We start from the raw sequence: 7,968 nt of genomic DNA on the forward strand, positions 1-7,968 counted from the left end.
ACATTTCCCCCCTTTGTCTTCTTCCCCTGGCCCTTCATTTCCAGCGGACAGATCTCTCGTCACAGCCAACACATTTTTATTTATGCCCTCTCCACTCCTTTTGCACGAATGGACCCCTTGCACAAGAGAGAAAACCTTCTAGTAAAGCAGAGAATAAAAGGAGGGGGTGATGTTGTAAAAGCTGTGCAGAAGTGACAGCGCTAAGCACACTGGCTTTACTTGAGAGAGATACAATTGTGTGTGACTTGACAAAATAGAAGTGGGAGACGTTTTAAATTGCAACCTTAACTGCCACGATTTAAATATTTTAGGATAAAAAACAATTTTGAGCCTATGTGCTTCACTGTAATATTATTAATTGTATTTCTAGTTAAAGTGTAGCTGGATGTTTTCCATGATGATTTTTGATATTTTTGGTTTAATGCAGTGCCACATTTTTTTTTTCAGATTTTAAACGTCTGTAAAGCAGTCCTCTATTCAGGTTATTATTTACGACTGCTCCATAATGTGTGGATAAAAGTAACGTGCGGATTTAACGCTGCCAAAGACGAGAAACTAATCTCAAAATATGTGAATGTTGAAAAGTTGTGCTGGATTTTATTTCTAGTATAGAAACCATTAACAATTAGGTTAGGTGTAGGTTTGACAGAAAATGAATATATTTATTAACGAGTCGATTCTAAATTGAAAGATTTCAGATTTCAGAGGGTAATATGGAGACTGTCAATGAAACCTTTTGAGCAAGTTGTTTTTCTTCTTTTTTTTTCTTTTCTTTTTTTCTCCCCCAAATGGCTATATCTTAATATGGGCTCAAGTCTTGCCCAACAATGACAGCTGTTCATCTGATAGTAACTTCTTTCCAAGTTTTCTCCCCACCCACCCCGGGGCCCCCGGTCTCTGTCTTGCTTTGTTGTTTTAAAATATGCATGTCTCTCCGGAATGCCAGTCACGGGTCCAAACTTTGTGTGTCCCAACCTCCCACATGATGAAATGATCCTTTTAAAGCGGGCTCAATATGTCTCAATCTGCACTCCTCTTCCTTCTCTAAAGCTTCTGGGTTCGGGACATAGCCCAGAAATATATTAATTAAAGCGCACTACTTCGGACTTTTTAGCACTGAGGAAGAAGTGGTTGGATCAAGTCAAGCTCTGTCAACGACGGATAAACGAAGATTCATGGCAGAAAAAGGAAAAAAGTAAGGCTCATTTTGACGCTCTCTCTCCCTCTCTCCCTCTGTCAATTCATCTCCTCCTCTCTCCCTTTCCTTTGACTATGTGTGTGTGCGTGTTCCTTTTGCTCAGTGTTCGTGTGTGTTCCTCGGACTGAAACGGATAAAGCCAGGGGGAGTGAGTGAGAAAGAGAGAGAGAAGTCTGAGAGAAAGGGGAGGAGGGATATAGATATATAAATATATATGTATATATGTAAAAAAGTGAAAGAGGATGGACGTTTTTCTATGTTTGTGTGGCTTTGTGTCCATATATACGCATCTGTAGGCTTGTCATGACCAAGAAATGAATAAAAAAAAAAAGTGGCATTAAACTACAAAGTGCAGGTTTTCTCACTGGTGTGCCGCGTGTGTACAGTATATTAACCCTTGTTTGCACGGATGGTGGTGTTTACACGTGTGGAATAAACCACTACCAGGAAAAAAGGAGACCCGGATGGTCTGAAAGGAAATGCTTGGTTTTAAAGGGAGAACGCTTGAATCGGATGTAGCAGAGCAGAGCAGAACTCCTACCTCCTTCTCAGTGGCAAAGATTTACCTTTATAACAGACAAAGACAGCTAATCATGATTGATGCGGGCCCTTATAATAACGAGACGCTCTGTTTTTAGGGGGAAATTTGGGGAAAGTTTGAACTGAAACCAGCCAACCTGTTGCTTATGCTCCAAACATAACAGCAACATCAGTACTGTGATAACATCCCATGAGCCATGCAGCATCTCATCCCATCATAATCCACTACTCCAAAAATGTAAACATACCAGCACTGGGAATCATTGTGAGACCTGCACAAACAAATTGAATTTAATTACTGTGTTCATTTATTAAATTCAGATACGTTTTAATAGACATCCCAACAGTCTGATTATGTCAACATATGGGAGGCCGTGCAGCAAGGCCCGGGCTTACATACCTGATAACGCCTGGGCTTTTCAGCAATATTTACGGCTTCTCTTTCTAATACACTCCAGATGGTGAGTGACTGTGCCACCGCAGTCAGCGAGCTCCTCAATTTTTACTCAGCAACATTTTGTTGCAATTACATCAGTGCTGTGACAGAATTTATTGGTGACCCACTTTCCCTGCATTACATGCAAAAATGAAAATTTGGATAAAGGGGGGGGGGGGGGGAGGAAAGAAAGAAAGAAAATTCCTTAAAAAACATTTTTGGGTAAGTGTTTTTATTTCTCTTTTTTTTTTTTTTTTTTTTTTAATTTGTATGTGAGTTGCTACTTTTAGGGAAAAGGAGAAATAAACCACAAAAATCTCATTAAATGCACCTTTCAAATAGCCCCCAATTCCTGGTGTGATGGATTAATATGTTATAACGACAAAACACACAGGCCGCATTCATGCCTGACCAATCTTTGTTGTTGCCTGTGTGGGTTTTTTTTTTTTTTTTTTTTTCAGCCAGTCACTCAAGCAGAATAATGCGTGTAAAGATATAATCCACTGAGCCTATACTCTCTGTGCTCTATTGCTATATTATCCACTGACAATAAATTGGCAAGCTTTTTAGCAGGTATCCAACGTCTCCCCGAAACACATGCGAAAGACATTTGCTTGGGATTTGGGTAATAATACTAATTTTGTTTGTATGTTGCATTTCTATATTACGCAAGTGTGTCTGTTGTGGTTTAATTTGTTTTTTCTGAGTGCATATTATATGCAGATAATCATAAACACATTATCTGAATTGAACAGAGCACATTTCGAATCATGAGCAAATGTGATTATTTCACATCTGTTTAATTTCACATATCTATCTATCTATCTATCTATCTATCTATCTATCTATCTATCTATCTATCTATCTATCTATCTATCTATCTATCTATCTATCTATCTATCTATCTATCTATCTATCTATCTATCTATCTATCTATCTATCTATCTATCTATCAGTTATGTGCTGTTAAACTGTCAAACTTGCACCAGCTCATATTGCTGCTATCGGTGTTCACCTGGATTGCTCTGAGAGGCTGCTGTAGGTCTATTATGATTAACTGAAACGAAGCATTGAAGGGTATTTTTCATGTATGCCACTGGGAACCGCTCCTGACAGTGGTAAGGTTTCCCATTGACTCCCTTAAGTCTCCATGGTTGGATCTATTTCTCTCTCTCTCCCAGCCACCTCAGAGGCTTGTTGATAAATACATGTCTTTTTTTTTTTTCCATCTTACTCAGCACCATCCATCAAATTTGTATGTCCACGTTACACTACTGCGCTTAAGGGAGAGAGGGGATGCCAGCAGGCGTGCAGAAACACACTCTAAATCGTCAACAAGGGATGCATTGCTGTCTCTACACAAACTAAATAATTACTTCGCACCTCGTTCTGGTCATGTTAACGTGGTGAATTGTCTTAAATCAGGTTATGCTAGAGTTATGCTGTTTGGAGATTTAGAAGTGGTCTTCTGCTGTGCTCTGAAGGTTAATAACCTCTTCACGCACCATAACCACTGCGTTTTGATCCTAGTAATATGCTGGATATAGTTTCTTAAAAATTTTTTTTTATTTCAATTTTTTTTTGTTTTTTTTTTTGCTTGCCCACGGTTTGGACCACTCTACAGAAGACCAGTCGCCCTGTGGTTGCAAACTCTTTGTGGCCCCACATACCGCCGCTGTGATTATAGAAGTGCCTCCTCTCCCTTACTAAAGAAGCAAAGCTCTAATCTAGCCTCTATGTCGCCCCCAAAGCCAGCTTGCTATGGTGTAAATGTGCGTGTGTACGTGTGCGTCGGTGCGCGCGCTTGTGTGGGGACAAGTGGGGGTCGGTCTGAGCGAGTGAAGAGGGGAGAGTAAAAAAGGGGGGGGGGGGGGGGGGGGGGCAGTGGAGGGGGGGTGGTGGTTATAACGCAGTGGCCCTTTCCTTCGTTTGAGTGACACGACCCCTCTCTTCTCTTCAAAGGCCAGGCAGAAATAAACGCATCTCATTTGAATGGCGATTTTTCTTGGTGGTATTTTACAGCCAAGATTTCTGGAATAGGAATGTGTTTTTTTTATTTTTTTTTTCTGCAATATTGAATTGGGATGGTTCTGGTGGCGGGGTATTCAATATTCCCATCTCTCCACATGCAGCATTCTGCAGTCAGTGTGGTATTTTGTCCATGACTACATCACCAACACTACCCCCTCCCCTCCTGCGCCCCCGCCCCGTCCAAATTCATTTGCATCCGCTGATGATATCAGTAAAGAATTGCTGGCACCATATGAGGCAGGGTGGGGGGAGAAGGCTTATTTGGATAAAACTGGACCGCAGAGTGGACACGGCCCTAAAGGTCAGTCGCCCATTCATGTTAAGGTGGCAGGGGGTGTGTGTGCTGGGGGGGGGTCGGCATGGGGTTGCCAAAGAGGCTTATTTGAAAGCGGGCGTATATTTGAGGCAAGGGAATGAAAAGAAGTGGACCACAAAGCTCGTCATACTTCAAATACGCCCCGTCACATCTTCACTCTTTCCTTTCCACGCAGGAGGCGGGTATATAAAGTGGGGTCTCAATACTATGGCATGGCCTGCGGAACGCGCAGCAGAAAATAAAACATGGACTAAAAAGTGGATCTTAGAGGTTTAGGTGTATAAAGGAAGTCGTCTCCAAGGTTTTCCCTTTTAGTGGTTCGCTTTGATCCGTGCAAATAAAATAGTGAATGAATTAAAAAATAAGGAAGCCAGAGTGGTTATCAGAAAGTCCCTTTTAATGCTGCTGATGTGAAGCATTTAACGTAACCTCGCGGGGTTGTTTACAGCACCATAATGCTGAAGAGATAGAAAACCTTTTCTGAGATGGTTCTTTACAGCACCAAAATAGGGCTTTGCTATGGAGCAAGCCTATAATTTTCTGATTACTAGGCTCTATGCTACAATTTTGGTAATAGTGCAGAATTTCAAGGATTTACTTCTAAGGCAAAAATAAAAAAAAACGGAAGAAGTATGAATATAATGGTATGTGCGCTGTACATTTCAACTGAATAAATTGGATAGAAACACTGAACTGAGGGATAAAAATATAAGGTAATGTGTCATGCGTAAATTTGATGCTTTTATATATATATATATATATATATATATATATATATATATATATATTTTTTTTTTTTTTAATTTTAAAATTTTTCAAATAATTTGTTAACAGCTTCATAGAAATGCAATATTACTCTAGAGTGAGATGGACTGCTTTGTTTACATTACCTATACACACACACACACACACACACACCTTTTTGTTCTTGTGTGGACTCAGGGGCCGCTGCTTGAATGAAGAACAGTGAAGCTTGATCATTTTAGATATATAGCTCTGCATTGATTGCTGCACTAATAGAGCGTGTGCCCATACTCGCGATCAAGCTTTTACCACTGCTATCATTATTACTCATCATTATTACTGCTTATACTGTATGTGCCTGTAACTGCTATTGCTGTTATTGCGCCATCATTATCAGCAATAATGTTACAGGGAACACGACTTAGTTCCGTCTTTGTATATGAAATAATGGCTGCGGTGAAGTTGATTGGGGGGTGTGTGTGTGTGTGGGGGGGGGGGGGGGGGGGTGTCATACCATAGAAGCATATCACTGGCACACAGGGGTCTGCTTTTTCTGGCTTTTAATGTGCCGAAAGACCTACCTCTCAATACAACTCAGCAGCAGTAGGGAATCTCTCCCCTTCTCTCTACATGTATAAAATTGATTCCCAACTAAACCCTCGACAGAAGATGCATTGTTTGCTTTTGGTACAGATACATATCCCGAGTAAAACGCTGCGATGGAGCTTAAGAGTGATAGCATCAAGTGATTTTGTCAAGTGGCACAGACAGCAGCCGTCCCCCACTTTGAAATAAAAAGTTCCCCGATTTTGAGCTTGACCACTGATCTGCTGGTTTGCCACTTTGAACCCTCCGATGTCCTTTAAAGTTGGATTCGGTGGAAAAGTAAAAAGCAGCAGACGTTACAGTAACACTAATAAATCCGTTTTGGTTGAATAGTGTCTCACTCATGTACAAGCAGTAAACTTGTTTGGAGTGCTTGAGAGCGCTAAACCGCGCTGCTTTGTTGTGGCGTCCCTCTGCGCCCCTGTGTGCTGTCTGCGTAAAGGCAGCCTTCCTCTCGCAGACCCCTCCATGCTGTCATTGTTTCTAGCTTAGTTTGCTAGATGGCGCTCTGCGTTGTGGGACCCTCTGGCACAAGAAACGCCTCATACCCTCTCTCTCACTCTCTCCTCAGCTCTGCTCTCAGCCCACAGTCCACGGCGCAGCCGAGCAGCTTTCCCATGACCATTCTTAAACCAGAGATTTTAGCAGCTGCAATCGACTTTAAAGCGTATTCCACCGCTGTGTACAGTTAGACTTTTCAAATTGCATTATTCCGTGTCGACTATCATTTTTTGTTAAGCTGTGGAAACACATCGATTAAAACCAGCGATCAGTAATGCATTTAATTGCAACAGAAACTGATAATAACTCAGACTGTCACACAGTATTTGAGCCTTTAATAATTGTTTGCTTTAGAAATGCAGCATTGCAGAACATGTATTCTAATTACATTTTAAATTATATTGAAGGATGTGGAAAGTCTTTAAATATTTTAAATGATTTTACTTTAAATTTAAATGAAGAGAAGCATACACGATCAAATGATGCAACAGCGATGTTGGACTGGGAATCGTACACAGCAGAAATATCAATATTTTGGCTATGAAGAAAATCTATTAACGATAATGACACGTCACCTCTCCACGAAAGGGTGTTTAAAGTGCAGCAATGCACAACAAAGAACATTTTATTAGCCTGTAAAAAATGTTAAAGAACGAAAATTCATCTTTATCTAATTTGTCGTTTTTATTTTATTTTATTTCTTTATTATTATTTTTATTTATATAGTTTTTTTCGCTATCGTCTGTCAGACTTTAACCAATTTCGGATTGGTTATTAGCAAGGAAAAGGGTCCATTGTTGTGTTTGCTGAGTGGTCCACTCTGCTCTAAGATATACTGCTGCAGTTACACTTTCACTAAATAGCGGCTTGTCGGTGTCTGACGTTGATGAATGTGTTGGAGACTTTGAGAGCCTTTTACAGCTGTCTTAAAAGCGCCGTGGCCCCAGACCAGCTACAAACAGATCAGGTGCAGGGGTCTTAACGCGCCAGTCAGCGACAAAGAAACACACACTGTTGCACTGAAAACCAAATATTTTATTTTGAAAACAAGCTTGCTCTTCTTATCGGTTAACTACAAAATCCTGTAAAAACAAATATATGATTATTTTTTATTCAAATGAACTTGTTACAAAACCTGTATTTTAACCATCTTTCAATTTGTCAACAGATCACAGGAGGAATCGAGAAAATAGCTTTCCTTTTATGTGGCTGAAGATGAACACAGTACAAATGCAGCCCATGTGGGCTGTGAGTGGTGGTTTGGGTTTTTTTTTTTCTTCCTGGGACTTCATCTGTTCCTCACATGAAGACGTTTAAACTATAAATCTGAACTCCAGTATTATGTTTGGAGTCAGCTGAGCCATTAAACTGAGATTATTTTTCGATTATGTTAAACTTTTTTTTTTTTTTTTTTGGTATATAACATTCTTATAAATTAACGATACTCTCTATGCTTTTAAATGAGAAAAGAGAATGATATATTTCAGTGTCTGAATCGCTCAGTAACTTCCATCCTCATGGAATCAAATGGCTGAGGACAAGGTGGCTTTAATAAAACACACACACGACAAACTTGTGGGCAGAGAAGTTGCAGGA

The 7,968-nt window shown here is 40.2% G+C and overlaps 1 long non-coding RNA gene across 1 annotated transcript in view; it reads left to right on the plus strand.

Annotated features, from left to right (window-relative positions):
* The first annotated feature begins 575 nt into the window (after window positions 1-575).
* Window positions 576-7,968, plus strand: part of LOC115785729 (uncharacterized) — a 22,304-nt gene continuing 14,911 nt past the window's right edge. Inside the window, exon 1 of the long non-coding RNA XR_004020381.1 lies at window positions 576-1,195. This is a non-coding gene — a long non-coding RNA (uncharacterized LOC115785729). The remainder of the gene's footprint in view (window positions 1,196-7,968) is intronic.

The sequence above is a fragment of the Archocentrus centrarchus genome, chromosome 9, assembly GCF_007364275.1.
Source record: "Archocentrus centrarchus isolate MPI-CPG fArcCen1 chromosome 9, fArcCen1, whole genome shotgun sequence".
In the NCBI taxonomy this organism is placed as follows: Eukaryota; Metazoa; Chordata; class Actinopteri; order Cichliformes; family Cichlidae; genus Archocentrus; species Archocentrus centrarchus.